General features: G+C 45.5%; 1 protein-coding gene across 2 annotated transcripts in view; it reads right to left on the bottom strand.

Annotated features, from left to right (window-relative positions):
• LOC146177226 (uncharacterized) overlaps nt 1-17533 on the bottom strand; it is a 113893-nt gene extending 96360 nt beyond the window's left edge. For both annotated transcript variants that reach the window (XM_084580403.1, XM_084580401.1), the window contains exon 1: nt 16930-17533. The gene's annotated coding sequence lies outside the window, so the exon portion shown is untranslated. The remainder of the gene's footprint in view (nt 1-16929) is intronic.
• Between the last annotated feature and the right edge of the window lie 2974 nt (nt 17534-20507).

Below are 20507 nucleotides of genomic sequence, written 5' to 3'. Positions count from 1 at the left end.
TTTGAAAATATTTTTTGCCTCAGCACATCTCCGAGCCATTGTTAATCATCTATAGCGGTCGAAACAGCTACGAACGTGATGACGGTAGGGGTGGGCATGGATTGCCTAATGGTCAGATTGTACGGATTTTGGATTGTAGATGCTCGGTTTTCACGTTTGTCATCTCCTTCTTACCTTTTAAAATTGTTTTGGTGAACTCTCACGACATTCCTCTGAAAATGACCCTATATCTCTGCGATTACGGGAAGCATTTTCAAACATTGCGTCTTCAGAAATGACGAAAGTTATGTTTCGAAGCCGCTGTCCAAGCTGTTACCCGTCGTGCTCGTCCAAAGAGGCGACGGTCTCTTGGCCTTCGGGAGGGTTCACCTCTCACCCGCCGTGCTCGGATGCGCTGACAGACGGTCCGTTGAGGCGTACCTGCTGGGCACCTTTAAGAGCTACTCGCAGTCGAACCAGGTCACAGATTGTTAATTGCAACTCGTCTCTTCTCCCCGAAATCAGCCCTGGCACCTCACTAAATAGCTTCGTCAAACTAAGATCACTACGCTCAGCCAATAGGAGCAAAGTAAACTTCCTAGGCGGGGCTTGCAGGCTCCAGCATGGTTCCTCCTCACACCCGTGTTGCTGTACGCTCATCATCATTCGTGCACATTCCATGGAGTTCGAATCCGCAGCCGTCGTCACGTGCGCCAGTGCCAGACAGCCGGCGTCTCGCGGAAATGAGCCTCGTGGCATCCGCTGCTCCTTTACACAAGAGCACGCACGCACACACACACACACACACACACACACACACACACACACACACACACACACACACACACACACACACACACACACACACACACACACACACACACACACACACACACACACACACACACACACACACACACACACACACACACACACACACACACACACACACACACACACACACACACGCACGCACGCACACACACACACACACACACACACACGCACACACACACACACACACACAAACACACACACACACACACACCACGGATGATCTTCGAACCTGCGGTCGGGAATATTGCTGCTCGTTTTGCCGACGCGCGGACATCCGGTACAGGCGGCGGTGCGTCGGCGACTTTAAATCCGCGCCAGCCAGGCATTCCGCGGTCCACGGCCATGGGAAGCGAACGAAGAGACAAGTACCGCGCGCCGGTTCTCAAGTGAACACAACACCGCCGCTGCGCTCTCGAACAGGCGCCAGTCCAGAAGCCGGCGGTGTGGCACGTCGAGTTGACGAGCGTAACAACGAATTCAGAAATGACGCGCTCGGTTGAAAAGGGAGAGACGTCTTTAAATGATATAATGTTTGGGATATTTGCGTGTTGCGATTGATCTGTATGCGTATTGAGTAGATAGCAATTTTGCAGCTTGTCACTCGTAGCGAATCTTCAAGGCGATCAATCAACGGAGATATTTCTCTAGTTGGTTGTTCCGTTATTTCGCAATCAACCGCAAAATATATTGCAGTCGAACAATGATATGACCAACTGAGATCAATCTCACACGGTGCCTGCTCCGCACAAAGTTAGTTAACCTTAACCACCAGGATAAAACAAAAATCAGGCAGGGTCGAGTGAACAGGACGTTACAAGAAAGGAGATAGGAAGGTTAACGATGCAGATGAGAACAGGGAAACGTGAATGCTGACATTCTTCGGTATGCTCACGCCATAGGTGCAATCAATGGGAAGAAGAGACTTAAGTAATCTAGCTCTTCCGATGTCATTTACTCAGGTGACCATCTGATTAAGTACTCGGCTCTAAATTATTTCATAACTGAAACATGACTGCCATTCCTCTCTCATGCGGAATGAAAATATAACCTTGCTTTAAAAAAGGCTTCAGTGTCTCGGCAGAGATTCCCGAAACTTGGAGAGCATCTTTGCTGCCAGTCTCTGTGGTTTTTCCTCACAGATTTCATTTCTTGCTCCTACATAGGCAGTCTGCAGGCGCATGAAGATGCTTTAGCATACCTGTGTGGCTAGACAAATCAACACCAGATATTTTGAATTAAACGCATTATTGGTTGCTTATATGCTTAGAATTTGAGCGGGCATGGTGTGTTTCTTGTATAAAAGATTTATTCGTAGACATAAGTTTTAATGGACGAAGTAGAACATTATATAAGCAGGAGTCACAAGGAACTGCATTTTTGACGATAAATAAGAAAACTAAAAGCATGATTTGGAGCACTGAAATCAATTTAAGCGCGCAGGAATCATTTATATATTTTCATGGTTAAGTGGCCAATTCTTTAATAGCGATAAACACTTTATAGGTGTAAAAACAGTGCTGCATTTAGTGTTTGGTTAGTACTGCTACGGTATGATATCAGCGTTTTTCAGACATATAATGTTCTGTACTTGATCTATTTACTCCACAGTGTCCCTCTCCTTAGACGTCCAGCTGTGTTTCAGGTTTAACGACTCGCTCTTTCAATAACCTTTCTTATTGAGCAATTAGGAATACGTCATATTTATAAGCATGGTTCTGAAAATTAGTGCGTAAGAACAATGAACAAAAAAATAAGCATTTGTGTAGTCTACTGGGCGACTCTTTTAACTTTCTGCGGAACCGAAATTAACCACCTGAAGCTACTGGGAGAAGAAACATCAAATTTAATAAAGTTCAGTGCAGTGTGGAGCAAAGCAAACCACTCAGAACGATGATTAGAAGGCTTCTGGTGTACTCACCACAATGTAAGAAAACATTACAGTTGCATGCACTCAGGAAAGCGATTTTCGCATGATATTTCATTATTATTAACAACGCCAGACCAATGTCCTGAGAATGAATACAATTGCAGGGTGCAGCCAGACATAAAGTATGACAATCGTTTATCCACGAAATTTTTGAATCAGCAGTTGATTGCATATAATCAGCAGTCTGAATAACCTGCGCTGCAGCAGGAAAGAAACAAATTCTGCAGCTAACACTGAGCGTGAGTACGGCGAGAATCTTTGAACGCGTTCAGTCTGGTTCCAGATGTGCTAAGGAAGGGTTCAAGTGAAATGTCCCTGTTCTCAGTAGTTTGATGATTACGAATATTTTACAGTGGGAGACAAGACGGCCACTTCTTGATGTTTAGCTTACAGCCCCCGATGATACTGATACGCGAATTACACTGCGCCGCACGGAGTTGCGCATGAGGCAGCGAGAGGAGCGGCGCAGTTACTAGCCTGACATGGACCGTTTCTTGCTTACATGTATTTCTTTCCTATTCTGTAAACAAAGCGATCACTATAACAATGTAGTAAGCTTTTCTTTATCCTTGGGATCAGAAGCCTTCTGCGTCGAAACACTCCCCGACTTGTCATCTTCTTTGAAGCTCCAGAGAAAGACCCGACACCTAGCATGGGTGTCAGGTTACATAATGAATAAAAGAAAATCCTCCCTTCTACTTGTAGGGGAGAATAGGGTTGCTCATGGGTAGCTGCTAAAGGAAGAAACGTTGCGCATGGCTTAGTTTCGGCTACCCGGATTTAGGGTTTGAAAGCTAGGCTCATCGCGGTACCTTTAGGCGCACTTGCAACCGTAGATAGCGCGGTACAGTTGGTATCTCCTCTCAAAATGATGTGGCGAGTGTTACACATCTTGTGATTGCCATGACTAGTCTCCTCTAGGAGAAGGCCGCGTCTAACGCTAGGTGCACAGCAGTTGTTACAGTCGCAATTTTTTTCACACACAACTGTCTTCTATCGTACACGTTACACAAAACTGAACGAGTACTTCCGGAATCCCGCTCAAAACACACTGTAACAGAACTAGCCAGGACAAAGGGCCGCCGCAGCGTCGACTTACTCTGCGCCCCGTACGTCCGCCGACGCACGTATAGTCTAGCCATCAGCCGCCTGCCTCCTCCTTATAGCTTTGTCTTGCTTCCGCTGAGCCACCAGCCTGTCTCCGACCTGTTCTGATGTTTTGGCGGAGAGCGCGCTTACCAAACTCCGTGCCATGTCACATTTTTCAGTTGACTGCCAAACGCTGGCACCGGTGTTTGTCGCGATGTTATCACCACATGTCAAGAATTTCGTTCGGCGACTGAAGAAGATGACCCCTAAATGCGATCCGTCCTCATTGCTGGCCGCGGGCGACGAAGCGCACGGCTTCCCCCTTCTTGTCCTCTTCAAGTAACTGCGTCATAGCAAGGAACTGGGGCTCGTCTGTTGTTTGCTGTGGCACCAAGAGAGGAAACACAGGGCCGAATACAGTGAACATAAGCTTGAGGAGAAGAATTGGAGGATCGGGTCAAAAAATAACTCGATTTACTGACATTATAGTAGAAAAAAAAACGAAATGGACCTCAACAGGGCATGTACTGCCGAAGAGAGAATAATCGACGGCAGAAAAGTGTAACAAATTGAATACCAAGGGAAAGAAAGCGTGGGGTGGCTGAAAGTCAAGTGGACGGATGAAGTTAAGAAGCTCGCAGGATTCAAGTGGATGCAGCTAACACAGGACCGGTGTAATTGGAGGAACATGGGAGAGGACTTCTTCCTGAAGTGCGTGTAGTTCGGCTGGTGATGATGATGGGTGGACGAGTGCTTTCCGTGGCTAGCTCGTGCCCGGAGGAGGTTCTCACGCACGCAGAAGAATGCGATGCCTTAGGGTGGCTAGAACGGCTAATTAGAATAGTTGGTAAAGAATAATTGAAACGCAGCACCACCCACGGACGATTGACGAGGGAACAAGACATCAAGGCTAGCTGGGAAAACAACAAACCGACAGCTTGCTATCGTTTGAGGCGAGGAAGAATATGAGCGGAGAAGACGAGCTGAGTTATCAGAGCTGTGCATGCGCGCATTATGCCACTCTTTCGCTGAAGTAGTTATGTGCAAGCATCTCTATAAACTGTTCAATACGGCGTCATGCAATGCCTGTGAGTTAGTACCATGGGAGCAGAACAAGCGGCGTACAAAACGTCAAAAACGTGCCTCGAACGCGGCAAACCCGACATCAGAATCTCCAGAAAGTGCGCAAGAGGCAGACGGCGAAGAGAAATGGAAAGATGCTTGTGTGACGAAGTACAAATACTAAGGGCGTGAAAGAAGATATGTGTTTTATCATACCACGCAAGATATTATTTAAAGTTAATCATAATCATATTGGACTGGCTCATGCAAACTTATTTTCCGCATGTCAACTAATCTTCGCATGACATATACTACCATACTGACTGTACGGTAACACGCCCAAAAAATGAGAGATGCGGGTAAAAATGAAGTCTTCCTTAATTTTTTTTTTTTTTTGTGAGACTGGTATACAGGGTCCCATACTGTGTCCTCAGGCTAGTACGAAGTTCGCTCGAACTTGCAATCTATGATCGAAAGAGAACTTCAATCGGAAGAGAGAGAGAGAAAAAAACTTTATATAATGCAAAAAAGAAAAAAATAATAATCTAGAGCTTCCGTGGTTGGGTCTTCAGTCCAGGACTCTCGCGGCCTTTGCTGCCCTGCTGGCCTGTTCAATCAGCCAAAGCTGGTCTTTCAACTCCGAACTGGACAGCGCAGCCTCACACTGCTCCGGCGTGGCTTTGTGAATTATCGGCACTGCATATATTTTCTGGCAGGCCCATGTGATATGATAAATTGTCGGTTTCTGCCCACACCAGGGACATGTGTCCCTGTATACGGTCGGATGCATATTGCTGTATAGACAGGCATGGATAAAAATTTGTTTGCAGCTGCCTCCAGGACTCTTACAGCTCCCGGTTTAACAGCTTGTGGAGAGGAGGACTTCGTGTTCTGATCCCCCGGTTGTGCACGAAAATGTCTGCGTAGGTACGAGTCACTGCCTCTGCCTCTTTGGCCTCCGACCTCCCTCGGTTTGAATAACCTCGAGCTATGAGATAGAACTGGATGTTTCCGGCAATGTCGCCGTGCACCGGAGCCGAAAGTACGAGTTGTTTTGTGTCGCTTATCCCGCCGGTCTTCAAGATGGCGACAGCGTTTTTGCAAATCCTGCCGTTGCTGAATCCTCGGCAAGCGGCTTGCAAATCGGTCATTACTACCGGCGAACTCTCGGACTTATTGCCCTCAGCGACCGCTAGAGCAATAGCGGCCTCCTCGACGTCAGACACGGTGCAGTTCCGTAGCGAGGTGCTCATTTTCTCCTTAAGCTGGAAATTTACCAGCGTACCACCGCATCTCTTTCGTTTGAATACATCGCCGCATCTACATAGACGGTGTTCTTGTTCTAATAGGTTTTGGCTGAGGCTTCCGCCCTGGCCCTGCGCCTACCCTGATGAACGACAGGGTGCATGTTCTTGTGAAGTGGTGCTACTTCAAACGTAGACCTGATCGCGTCCGGTATGTCTATCGTCCGATCAATCTCCAGCATGTGGTCATGATAGCCTAGTCTTCAGAGGAGAGCTCGTCCCGCCGTAGTGCGTTATAGCCTCATCTTCTGAGAGACAAGCTGCGCTTTCCGGGGCTCTTCGTATGTGTTTGCTAAGCCAAGGGCCATTACATTCGCGCTTCCCGTTCTTATTGGCAGCCCCAGCGCTGTGTTGTAAGCCTTCCTGGGGAACGATCCCACTTGCACTTTCTCCGTTCGGCTCAGGTGTTGATAGGGAAGACTGTACGTGGTTCTGCTTACCACAAGCGCCCGCACTCACTTCAGGGTGTCTTCCTCCTTCATCCCCTTTCTTCTATAGGTCACTCGCCTAACCATTCTCGTTATCTGGGCCGAAGATCCAGATAGCAATCTGATCGTGTGGCCCAACCTCTGATAGGACTGAATCCACATTCCCAACACTCTTAGCACGTGCACTTCTGGTATGTGAGCCCCAGCTAGCATAACGGTGAGGTCAACTTCACTTTCGTATCAGAGCCTATATATTCTGAGAATTTCAGATTTTTGGATCGAACACGAAAGTCCCCTAGCCCTTGCGTAGCTGTCGACACAGTCCGCGGCTGGTTTTAGACTCTCCTCATTGAGACCTAGCGAGCCCTCCGTTGTCCAAATCGTTATATCATCGGCGTACATTGCGTGCCGAATGCCGTCTATGGCGTTCAACTTCTACGCCAAACCAACCATAGCGATTTTGAAGAGAAGGGGCGAAATTACAAATCCTTGAGGCGTGCCCTTGTTAGGCATCCTGATCTTGTCCGATAGCAAGTCACTGATGCCTATAGTCGCGGTCCTATCCGCAAGGAAGGCCTTGACGTAACCATGAATATTTCGCTCGTAATGTAGATTGCTCGGACTCGATAGTATGGCTTTATGACTAACATTGTTGAACGCCCCCTTGAGGTCGAGAGCCATGATCTCATGCTCTCCATAATTTGGCACGTTGGTAAGAACCTCTTCTTTGAAGAAAAGAAGGACGCCTTGCGTTGATAGCTTAGGCCGGAAACCAAACATTGTTTGTGGTATGAGATCTTCATCTTCCAAATAGTTCCGAAGTCTGATCATAACGATCCTTTCATACATTTCCCTAGGCATGAGGTCAGTGAAATAGGCCGCAGATTCTCCAAACATGGCTTCTTGCCTTGCTTGGGGATGGTGATGATTTCTGCGTGCCGCCACTCCTTGGGCACAGTCTCCGCCTCCCAGTGGTCATTCAAAACTTTGGTGATGCTCGCAATCTGTTCCGCCCCTACATTTCTTGTAATGGCGTTCCCGATCTTGTCTGCTTCCGCCACCGTGTTCTTGAGAGCCATTCTGGCCGCCGCGTACACCTCGTCCTTCTTGATTGGACGGTCGAGTTTCTCATTTTCAATTCTTCGATACACTTCTGTGCAGCCGGGCATGTCCACCACCCCCATGTACCGTTTTCATATCTTGTGTAGCAACTCCTCAGCGTCTCCCAGGTACTTCTGGGCGATTCGGTGAAGCGTCTTGCTGATTTCGGCCTTTGACTTGGCCGGGTCGATGACATTCCTCAGCAACGCCCAAGTCTTGGCCGTCCCTAGTGTTCCTTTCAGTGAGTCGCACAACTGTCCCCAGTTTTGTCTAGAGAGCTCTTGCGCATACTGCTCTGCCTCAGCGGTGACCTCGGCAAACTTCAGTTGGAGCTTCCTGTCACCCTTCTGTCTCCTTCACCTCTTAGTCTACTCCTACGACCTTCCCATAACCGCAGTAGAGGGTTATCAATTTTAGGAACTGCGTTCGTCCTTTTCACAGTCTTTGTGGCTCTTTCGTAAACCTTGCGGAGTCCCTTACTACACGCCTCAATAGCTTGAATTGGTTCCTTGTCGCAATGTTTGCTAAACGCATTCCAGTCAGTTATTTTCACTTCTCCTAACTTTCGTCTGACCCTCGTAGTGGCCAACGATATCACAAGGATGAAGTCCTTGTGATATCAGAAGTTCACACGGCGCCGAAAGAAGGGATTAAATGGTGCATATGAAAAGTGGCTGAATTTCTCCATAAAATTGAACACACAGAGACAGTACTTCACTAGTTCAGAAATCGGGATATAGGAACAATACAGATTATTTCACAATAAACCAGAAGTTTCAGGCTCTAAGTAGCCGATTTTTTAAATTTTCGTATCGGTAGCCATATCCTCTACAAATCATCTAAATGCCAGTCGTTGCTGTTCTTTTTCCAACTTTTCTGAAATCGTTGGTTGTATTTCTTTCATCTTTTTCCTGTTTAACATTCAGTCCACTTTCGATTTCCAGTGTGATGTTTGCTGGTGTAATTATGTGGCATGGCGGCACCTAGAAACTTTTCATGTATTTGAATCTATCTGTTCTGGCAAACCTAATTTAATTTTGTTTATGCTTTGGTTTAGGAACTAAGGACCACTTTGATTAAGGAGCACTTTATCGGCACGAAAACTGAAGAACTGTCGAGAACGAGAGCTTCTTATGAGAAACGTTCAAGATATCTGAGGAAAGGAAAGGTTTAAAAGCGTCCTTTTAAAATCAACGTACTTGAATGTTTTCGGAAATATTATTGAGATCTCCTTTAGGAGAATAAATATGACGGGCCAAATATTTGAACACTTCCTAGGCTTGTTAAAGCTTCGCTAAATTCAAGGTTTTCCAGAGCAATAAAACACACAAACATACAAGCAAAAGGAGCCTCAAATTTGCTACGAGCAACAATGTTCAGGTAGGTCACCCTATCATCATCATCCTCATTTGCCAGGCTACACCCACTGCAGGGCGAAAACCTCTTTCATACTCCTCCACATAACCCGGTCCTGTGCTAGCTGCATCCACTTGACCCCTGAGAACGTCTTAGCCTCATTCGCCCGCCTATCTTTTGGCCGGCCCCTGCTACGCTTACCTTCCTTGGAATCCAGTTTGTTACTCTACGCTACTATACGCTGTCCTCTCCGCGCACTACATGCCCTAACCATGCCAATTTCTTCGCCTTGATTTCCACTAGAATGCCATTAACTCGAATAATACTTTAAAGGGGGCTACTTGGTTGTTCATAATAATTAACTCGAGTTACTTCTTTGACCCACTCTGCGAGCTTCCTATCTCTTAATGTTACGCCCACCAATTTTCATTCTATAGCTCTCTGCGCTGTCCTTAATTTTAGTAGACACCTTTTTGTTAGCCTCCATATTTCAGCGCCTTAGGCGAGTACAAGTAAGATGCAGTTGTTATACACTTTCCTCTTGGGCGAAGCAGGCAAGCTGCTAGTCATAATCTGCGAATACTTGCAAAATACGCTCTATATCCCAATATTTTTCTCCTAGTTATTTCCCTTTCATGGTCTTGGTCTGTAGTTACTACCTTCCTAAGCAAACTTATTCACCTACCGCTTTCAGTACTTCGCTTTCTATTGTGAACTGCTGTTCCTTCCCAAGGCTGCTGAACATTACCTTCGTCTTCTTCATATGATTTTCAAGCCTAGTTTTCTACTTTTCCTGTATAGGTCATCAATCAATCTTTGCAGATCATCGCCTGAATTAGTTAGCAAGGCAATACCATCAGCGAATAGCATATTACGGAGATATTCTTCATCTATACTTACCCCTAACTGCTCCTCTCTCTAAGTCTCTGAATACTTCCTCTAAGCAAGCTGTGAACAGTACTGGGAAGATTGTGTCTCCTTGCCTAACACCTGTCTTGACGACATAAAGAAGTATAACATGGGGGATTTGAACATGCTCTAAATAACGGGGGGTGTCTTAAAGCGGTGGAGAGAAAATTGGGCACAAGAAAAAATCAGATGTATGCGCTAAGGGCGAAGGCGGGCATTGTCAACAAGAATATGGACAGGCTAATAAAAGTAACGACGATTTCTATACGGACTTATATAGTAGCTGAAGTAGTCAGAACAATAATGAGATAACCCCCTTTCATCCCCCAGTTCGAGCCGGCGCTTCGGAAACCGGAGCCTCGCAGGAAGAAGGGAGGGGGGTACACTCAGCGGCGAACGATGGGGTCAGGAGCGCGCTCAGCAACCGGAGAACTCAAGGAAAAAAAAGGGGGGGGGGTCGCCGGAGGCAGCGCTAGCAGCGACTAACTGATACCAGTGCCGCCGCTAGCGAGTCATGACAACGTGACTGCGTAGAACACCGTCGCCGCCTTGCAGAAAGAGGAGGAGGGGGTCCCCCCTCTTCCTGCGTGGCGGCGAGGGTGCTCTCCGGTTGCCGAAACGCCGGCTCGCTGTTAGCGGATCACGGTGCGTGCATCCCGTTCTCACTCGCTTCACTCGCTAGCTGCGTCAGCGGCAGCAGTCGCTGCTATCTGTTCGTCGCGCAACGACCTATGGGTCCACGCGCTGCTTCCCGCAACCTTACGATAACTCAATTGTTCTCTTTTCTCCGACCAGAAAGCTTCTTTCATGACAGCCAAGAACTGTTAGTTGAGTGGTTTCTTGATGAAAAGCGTGACAAATAAAAAAAAGTTGCTTGTAATTGTACATACGTGTCTTTGCTCGAAATCTTTGCCTCAATCTATCGAACAGGTGAAACAGCTGATGAGCTGCGCTCATATTTCTCATTAGGAAGTAACGTAATCGTGGGCAATTTTTTTTTGTAATCAATGAATGCTACGTAAAATGGCTGGTTATATTCTGAGCATTTTTTTTTATGACCTGGCTTATGGTATGAACATGACCGATACTAGAGTACGCTTTCTGAAAACCTGCTTGATAGTTTGCTCGATTGCAGTCTAAGATTGTCCTGATTCTGTTAACGACTACCTTAGTAAACTCCTTATATGTAACAGATAGTATGCTGACTGGTCTGTAATTTTTCAAGTCTATAGAATCTCCTTTTTTATGAATTAGGATAATGTTAGCATTATTCCATGACTCCAGTACCGTCGATAACACCAGGCATTGAGCATTAAGGGCGGCCAGTTTTTCTAGCACAATATCGCCCCCCCCCCCCGTCCTTCAACAAATTGGTAGTAACCTCATCCTTCCCAGCAGCTTTCCCTCTTATCGTAGTTTCTAAAGCTTTCTTAACCGCATCCTTAGTCATACTTAGGCGGAACGTCTGACTGCTTTTCCCTACTGCCTATCTCATTATGGTCCCGTCTACTTCGGCTACTATATAGTTCAGTATATAACTGCCGAGTTATTTTGACTATCTTGTCCATACTCGTGTTGACAGTGCATGCCTTGTCCCTTGGCGCATACATCGGATTTTTGCCTGTGTCCAATTTTCTCTTCGCCCCTTTAAGGCTGCCTCCGTTGTTTAGCGCATGGCCGATTTCCCCCATGTTATACTTCCTTATGTCGGCCACTTTACGCTTTGATTAGCTTTGACATGTCTGCCAGTTTAACCTGTTTGTTGGGTTGGAATCTTTCAGCTTTGGAGCTTCTTAACCAGATATTTCTTCGCCTTGGATAGTTTACCGCTATCCCCTCTGAATATGCTACCGTATACTACTACCACGCACTCAGTAACGATATCTCTGAAGTTATTTTCATTGCTTTTATAGGCTAAGGTATTCATCCTCCGTTAAAACAGAATATCTACTCCGTACCGAGATCCTGAATCCTTCTGCCCTTCCCCTCACTGCTAAATCGTTGATGGACTTCTTTCTATTCTGCCCTATACCGACAACGATAACATCTAAACGGCAAAACAAATAATCAGAAATAGTCGATCAAGGTCTTGCCAAAACAGCGAAGTTAAATGCAGATTATGCGCTAGCAAAAAACTCCCAGTGCGATACATACAGAGCGCACGTGCTTGATCATTACTTCCGATGAGACGGAAAAGAAGATTCGCAGACATGCTCGCATTCGCTCTCGAAACATCAGGCAGATGGAGCCAAATCTGGGCTTGCCAGGTCCGCAGTGATACTCTGAAAGGTAACTGGCACCCGCCGCTGTTAGTCAGAGGATAGGCGTTCGGCCACTCAGCTGTAGTACCCAGGTTGGAAGCCCACCGCAGCAGCCGCGAATTGGCGGAGGCGAAACGCAAAAGAAGTAGGTGTGCTGTGCACTGTCAGTGCACATTAAAAATATCCAGGTGGTGAAAATTAATCCGCATTAGACCACATGTGAGTTTTAATTCAGATTAAAACCCACGTGGCATACTGTACAATGTTATACTATATTAAAGCTGGAATACGCAGCCATCATTTGGAACCCTCATGCAAAAGATGGCGTCACAAAACTACAGAAACAAATAGAAATGCGGGCAGTACTCTTTACATTTATAGAGTAAAATGAAACCGTTTACTCACATTTCTAATGACACAAACAAATATCAAACCTCTCACTGTTACACTCTGTTTCATACATCAAGTGCAACACTGCCAAAGCTACAACTCTTGTTTGCGTGCTCCGCATCCGCGATGAAAAATAGTGCCTGCCCTTGACGAGAGCAGATAATAGTTATTTAGTCTGCAAGCTTAATACATCTTACATTAGCCATCAACTTCATAAAGAGCCCCTTTTTTTAAGGGAGGAAGGATTGGATTCGGTGAATTTGTATGTTTTTATGACGTTTTCGTTCGGGTCGCGTTTTCGCTGCCCCGCAACCTTGCCAGCTGTGCAACTAGATGGCGCTGGCTGTGCCCTCCGCGCTGAGCATTTCTTTTTGAGAAAATGGTTCTTCGGTGCGAATTTTTTTTCCATAAGATCTGCACTGCGAAGATCTCAGGGCACGTGAAGCAAGTTATTGCAAACATGTATGCTCGGAATAAAGCCCGTTTCCGCAAGAACCACTCGGCCACAAAACAAGTGCGTAGTGATATGCGTCCATTTTTTTTTCTTGCGGACTATTTGTGTAGCTTTCGCTGCGTTGCACCTGATGCATGAAAATGAGTATAGATGTAGTATCACCCGCCTATCATTCCTTACTAATTCATGTAAACTAGGCATCTCTCCCACTGCATATGTAAAGTTTTCAAAAGCGAGTAGAACTCGTCACCATCAAGATGACACCTATTTACCACCAAACTTGGTGCATGCTAAGGCTTTTCCGAGAACGAGTGATGATTGGAATGCCCTGCCTTTACGAGTTATATCGGCTTTTTTCTTTGGAAAGGCCTTCATGCTCTATTTAAGGTTACTTATACACTATATGCGACACTTTTTTAGAGCGCAGCTCTTTGGCGTTCGTTCCTGGGTTTCGCGTCGGCGTCGGCCTCGTAACCAGCTCCGCGCCCCTTTCATCCCCCCAGCGCTAGCAGCGACCGACTGATACCGCTGGATGCCGCTGACGCCGCTAGAGAGTCAAGATAACGTGACTGCATAGAACACCGTCGCCGTCATGCAGAAAGAGGAGGGGAGGGTCGCCCCTCCACCCCCCCCCCCCTGTTCCTGTGTGGCGGATAGGGTGCTCTTCAGTTGCCGACGCGCCGGTTATTTCACGTAGGCCCCGGCACGTCGACGAATACGTGACCACCTTCCCACGGCTAGACCTGGTTCTTGGCGCTGCGGAAGCGAGGGTATCATATTGTTTGCGTCGGCATCGGCGGCGTTGTCTTTGAAACCAACTCCGCAGCTGGGGTTGACTCACTATCGGCGTCAGCAGCATCAGTCAGTCGCTGCTATTTCTTCCCTCCTCCCTTTATCGCGTTGTCCGCTTGCTGCGCGCGCTTCTGCCCCCATCGTTTGCCGCTGGGTGTACACGCCGCCCCCCTCCCCCCTCTTCCTGCTAGTCTCCGGTTGTGAAAGCGCCGGCTTGAACTTAATTCCTTTCTTCGCTCCTCCTCCAATGCAACCCCTGTGCGGTGGCAATCAGAGAGCCAGATCGGTGGCGGCGGATCCGTATATGTGCACCGCCCGAGCCGAAATTGCCGCTACCGTTCGCCACTGCGAAATTATCTGCCAGTTCTTTCTGAGCCATGAGCGAGACGAATGTTGACATAAAGACAAACAGGAATTTCTTCACACTTATGCGGGAGAACATCCCGTTCCTCTCGCTCGTAACGCGTCCCACGGCTGTGACAACCTCGCGAGGCACTTGAATAGATCTCGTCTTTGAGAATCAAGCATTGGTGTACCAAGTCGAACATATATCAGTCTATTTCTCCGACCACAAAGCTTCCTTCATGACTGTCAATAACTGTTAGTGGAGTCTTTGTTAAAGGAATACATGTGAAAAATAAAAAAAAAAAATTCTGTGATAGCGCATACATGTGTTGCTCGATTTCTTTGCCTCAATCTGTCAAAAAGGTGAAACAGCTTATTTGCTGCGCTCAAATTTCGCATTAGGAAGTAACGTAATCGTCGGTAATTTTTTCACTCTCTTTGTTTCACTTATGTGCCCTTGTTGGGAGCGATTGTTGTATTTTTCTGCCTTCACCGCGTGGACAATGAAGGTTAGTAGTATCCTGCGTATAAATATAGAAAAGCATCCCATACCACGACATTGTAAATATTACTTGCAGAAGCGACAGCCTTCTCGTCTGTTTAGACGCTCTGGTTTCAGTGTACGAGCATGAACGACCGGGTGAACGCAGTAACAAGAATCGCCTTGCAGGGCTGACCTTGGTTTGCCCTCGGAACACCGCAGAAGGATTTTGGGAACCTTTTCTAAAAGGGCACCCGTAAGTAATATGGCCGCTGGGTCTGCGGTCGCTCGTGGTCATCCTTTCTGTGGTGGCGGGAATCGAACCCGACCACCTCTCGCAGCCGAAGAGTTCAAACCAGTATCTACGCCAAAAACCGCCTAATTGGAGCTGACGTTATATATTGAGTCGATTAGTCTTTTACTGGTGCGGTCTCTCACAAACACCACTGCTTATGGAATTATGCATTCTCAAAGAGAGTGGAAGATAACATCGTGAACGTAACCACAGGCGATTTAAAAATGCACGAGCAACAAATAAGTACGACTGCAGTCAATGTTTATTGTGCCCGTTTGTCTGTGCAGTGTTTCATTGATAAATAAAATTTTGGATCAATTAGAATTACGCAGATGTTCTCTTCCTGAAAGGGCCCCAAAACCTAATGCACTGTTCCAGGAGTAGAGTATTGGAACAAGGTCAAATAATTATTGCTATGCATTAGCGTATAAACATAGCTCTCAGGTCTGTTCTCTCTTGCTGCAGACGCTGTACTCATAGTCGAATGGAAATCATTAGAGTCGAGCATTAATTAATCCTACGACTTTGTAACCAACCAAACCCGATGCAGGGAGGTGAAGTCAAACCTGATTCTAAAAGGACATATTTCTTTTCCGTTACCCTACTCCCTCACTCATACATAGCCGTAAGCGATTTGCTCAACCATATTCTCTGAGTGCGCACATAGCAACAACTATGAGACTTAACAGAAGTGTAACCTTGTTTTCAAGTAATTATTACCAACTTTTGATGTGTGCATGACCGCTACATGAAACGATGAGCTTTCCATGGTTAATGTACAATGTTTTCATTGTTTTCGGTAGCATCTTCCCCGGAAAGAAAGGGTTAGCAGTAGCATCGCTGGAGCCTTCGGCGTCTTCAGATAAAGAAACAACTTTCAAGTTAACTTCTCTGCATGCACACAAGTATCTCGCAGTAAATATAACTCTTTTAATGAACCTTTTACGGTGACTGCCCGCATGCGAGAGCCTGCGTATAGTAATCAGCCCAAAACGCTGAAAACCAATCAATTGGAGAATGCACGCCGATAAGCCTGAATTAGCTTTGAGGTATGTAGTTTATTTTATTTTGTTTAATGTCCCAAACTGTTTCAGCCACATGGGACGCCAGATGCTGGATGTGGGTGTTAAGCGTGCAGCCAGCATATGTACCAGTAGAAAGGGCGTCGCCATGACTCTTTTCGACAGACGGTTTATTATGCGCACACCGGATTATTTGGCTCGAATAACAACAGTGACAGCCGCACGCTACTAAACAGGAGGTGATTGAAAACAACTTCAATGCATATATTATCAACAAAAGGAATAGAGCATCCGCGTGTTAATCACGTCTTTTTGTTTATCACGATTTGTCACAGCTTTTTGATGTTTCAAGCGAATTTTCTTGATGACAGTGATGGCGGCTATACTTAAAATTCCTAGTGAAGAGAAATGCAAGGCAACTGCGCATCAAGACAAAAGCGTTGCTTTTGAAAAGTAACGAACGGGACTATAAATTTCTGTGTAAGGCTTTTACTTCATTCTACTTTGCGTCACGGGATATTTTACTAAGAAAATCATTAGCCCCTTTTCGCGTCGATGATAAAGTTTGGATTTACAAAGAAAGTAAATCATTATGCACAAATGTGTTTTACAGTTGGATATAGGTACAAATCGAAAAAACAAAAACAAACAAAGATCTGCTGCGTGCTGGACTTTTAAGTCTTTTCGAGGTGGTTGCTTCGAATGAGCTTAAAAATGATTTTTAAATATGCATAGAAAATTTACGGGACTTTCTTCACTGGAAGAGTACCAAGCGCATCTGAGATGTATATTATATCGCTGGTGTAACACGAATTGTTTGCGTAAAAGTGCAGTCTTTCAAAGCGCATACATAGAGCGATATAACGAAACGTGAAAGAAGCAGTGAAACATGCTCACCATTCACGAAGCATGATGTATGTTGTTTGGTTAGCACACAGCAGAAGTAATCCACTGTAAACAGTCTCACACTTTTCTCAAATATTGGAAAATCGGCCGTAGCATCACCACGATACAGGAGATGTCACACCAGTCACAGGATTCCGGAAGATCGTATGTGTCGTGTGCAGAGCAGCCACTTGAAAATTCTCTAGAAGCATTTCCGATATACTCAGACCAATTTTGGAACGGTCACGGATGTCCTTTATGAAGAAGCACAAAGCCGCAGGCACTGCCGGATTAACACACGCCCAGAGACCGGCTTGAAGTTAATCGAGAGATAAGACGCCGTAATATGCCGGCATTCCTTTCGTTCGGCGCGTCACATTGCCGTTGCAACTTTTCAAACGCGCGGAAGCACAAAAAACAGTCACGGCGATCTGTCGGAAATAAAGGCTGTCAGCGGGGACTGCTGCGGCGGATGGTTTCAACACACCACAAAAGACCGCGTGGCGCGAAAAGCCCGCGCTTCCCCGCCCCGGATCGAAGAGGCGGCGGTCGGCCTCTGGATGTCCGACAGAGTGTTGCTCGAGTCAAGACGAAAGACTCTCCTAGACGGGCTGGGAGGAGTCAACCCCTGCCGGGACAGAGAAAGAGTGGGAGCACCTTTGCGCATGCGCCGGATCGTTCCTCATATGGGACAACACTGCGTTTCAATGAATGCCGTGCGTCCGCGCTATTGGCGCTCCGCCGCGTGGCGTGGGAAGATTGAAATAGGCACGCTGTTGTGGCGCCATCTGTTGGCCAGTTCGTGAGCTGCCAGCGGTGTATCGCCCCACTAGCCGCTTTCGCGCCGAAGTGCCCGGCAAGGCTGGAATTGAGCTTTACCTGCTGGATAGTTACGTTTTGAAGGGAGGCCATAAAATTTGGAAATTAAAACCCCAGTAGAGACAGGACAGAGGGAGGGGACAGCACAGCTCGTCGCCTCCCTCTGTCTTGTGTCTGTTGTGGTCTTAATTCCCAAATGCATCACAAACTGGCTTACGTTTCCACCCTCCTGAGCCACAATATAGAAATGATGTGCAAAATAGTTTAAGCTGGAGATACATATAAATGTTCCGCGTTTAATTTAAAGTAGATATCAGACTAAAAAGAGCATACATTTAAGAAAACATAATGTGTGAATGAAGCAGGTTACGCTCTTTTTATTGGAAGCATTGCTACAGTATATTCAAGAAGTGAAACCAGAAGAATACCATTACGACAGCAAGACAAAATTAATATCTTAACTACCAGAGAGAAAATGCAAACGAGGTTCATCAACTCTTCTAAAGGACGGCCGTCGAACTTAAAAACTGAAATTACCCTGCTCCATCATTCGAAATTTCCATGCTTAGCTTATCCTGGCTACCATGAACTCGACTTTATGTTCTCATTTCAGCCATATTGATCGCGTTTCTTTCTTAGTCATAACTCAGTACTAGCGGACATATCAGCTGGCGAAAGCCCGGCAGCAGATTCTATTTCAGCGCGCTTTACCTTTGTTTCTATTAAGGGAGTCGCCTGGGATTCCTATTTCGGCAGGAGAGTGTACAAGTGAGGGACAAAAAGCAATCAAATTATCAGTGTGTGAATAGAGAGCTGATAAAGACCAAAATATAAAAAAAGAGAGGACTGCGAAAGATCAATTGGCAGTGGCCTTATTTAGGAGGTGAGTACAGCTTCATTTGAAGGAGGCGATATCGAAATAAGCATGAGGGGGACGAGAGATGGCAACTTGGTAGGAAACTCGATAGCTGTGCACAAAGCATCTTATATGCCCTCGTTGGAAAGCTTCGTCAGGTCTTTTTATTATTGAAGCTGATCTGACAGGCTCTTTTTGGGAAATTCTGATGATACACCGGCAGAAAAATGCGGATACAATGCGGAGAGTATTGTATGTCTATGCTTTCCTTTCCCGCGCTTCAAACAAGGGATGTCTATAGCGGAAAGGACTGCTTTACATTATTTTGATTTGAATGGCGCTTTATACCTGGAATCTATAGAATGCCGCAGTTTGCTTGGGGATGTCGCCTTTTAGGGCTTTTCTAGCTTACAAAATGCTATTCTTTATCTCGCAGCAGTGCGTTCGTCGACTGACAGAGATAATCTATATATAGAGTCAAGCTGCAGCGTTCTGAAGTGTACTCTTTAAAGATGTCCTCTTAAAGTCCAAAGATAGTTCAAGAAGGATATTGGGATGTGTTCCTAAAGTTTTGTGCCTTGGAAACAATCAGAGCAAACTAAACTCATTATAATAGAAATAAGCAAAATATTATTTCTGTATTAGCGGCGTGAATTGAACTGACCTGTGCAGAATTTAATACGACGTAACCTGGGCAAATAGATGATGTTAGTAAGGTCCATAAAACTTAGCAAGAAGGAGCAATAAAATAAATGTTTGCTCTTAAGCGCTGATGAATATCGCAGCCTTCGACGTCCTTTCAAAAATACTAAGCAGGGTACGAGCAGTTGCATCTCCATTTCAAGAGTGTACCGTACAAATCCAGCCATCTAAATAGGAAGAATTTTAAACACTACTTTCTGAGCTTGGCCTTGGTGTTACAGGGTAAAAGTAAAACAAACAAACAAACGAACAAAAAACAGGCAAAAGACAGGGTAGTGAAAAGAGGTATATTTTTTCCCTCGCGAATAAAACTAAGAAATTATAGACAATTTCCTACCCAGTGAACAAATTCCAGCCCCATATTTGAGGTGATATCTGGGATCCATTTTTTTTTTCTAAAATCGTTCGCATAATCGGATATTAGCAAGCACCTGTGTGAAAGCAAGTGTTTTGCTGTGGGGACACGGGGAATGTTCTTGATGCACATCAAGAGATGTTAGCATTTGATAGGTAGCTGACAGCCTTCTCGGCCTCATTGTTTATAGCATTCGACTAAGCAATTAATCACAAAAGTGCAGTATCAAAGTCTATATTGGCGGTAAATATTCAATGGAAATGCCGGGACGTAAAAACAGAGATTGCTCTCTCACCAGTCTATCATTTCAATACCGTTATTGTGTTCCAAAAAATATTGATTATAGGCTGTACGCTTTCGTTTACGAAAATCTATGCCCCATGATTTTCATGTAATACCTAAAGTCTAGAAGAGCCAACTGAAAACGAAAAGGGCCAATAGGGGTGCCTGTCTATTTGTTTCAAAGCTTTACACATTAAAAATTTGCTTTTTGTCTTTATTTGTCACAGAACGTTTACTTTCCGAGAGTAAAAAAAAATGATTTAAACGTCGTAGGTCAGCGTCTGCTTTATGTTCAGAAATGTGAAAGTGTAATATGCAGTTAACCATTTAAATCTTTTTTATTTGCCACTAAATTCTAACCAAATAGCCTAAAAAGGCGGCCTTGGTTTTTCCTATGGGAAAATATTGTGGTTGCTATTCTGCTTTGTATGACTCTTTAAAATCGCCAATGTTGTAAACTTGTGCTAAAGCCTCAAATATCAACGTTCACATAACTTTAGTATATGTATCTTGCTTTATTGGTCGTTTTAGATTGAAAATAGTTTTGCTTTGTGTTTAATCAACCTACACGTGTTT

Source organism: Amblyomma maculatum, chromosome 10, assembly GCF_055883805.1.
Source record: "Amblyomma maculatum isolate TAMU_Amacu chromosome 10, ASM5588380v1, whole genome shotgun sequence".
In the NCBI taxonomy this organism is placed as follows: domain Eukaryota; kingdom Metazoa; phylum Arthropoda; class Arachnida; order Ixodida; family Ixodidae; genus Amblyomma; species Amblyomma maculatum.
This window is presented reverse-complemented; position numbering and strand designations above follow the sequence as displayed.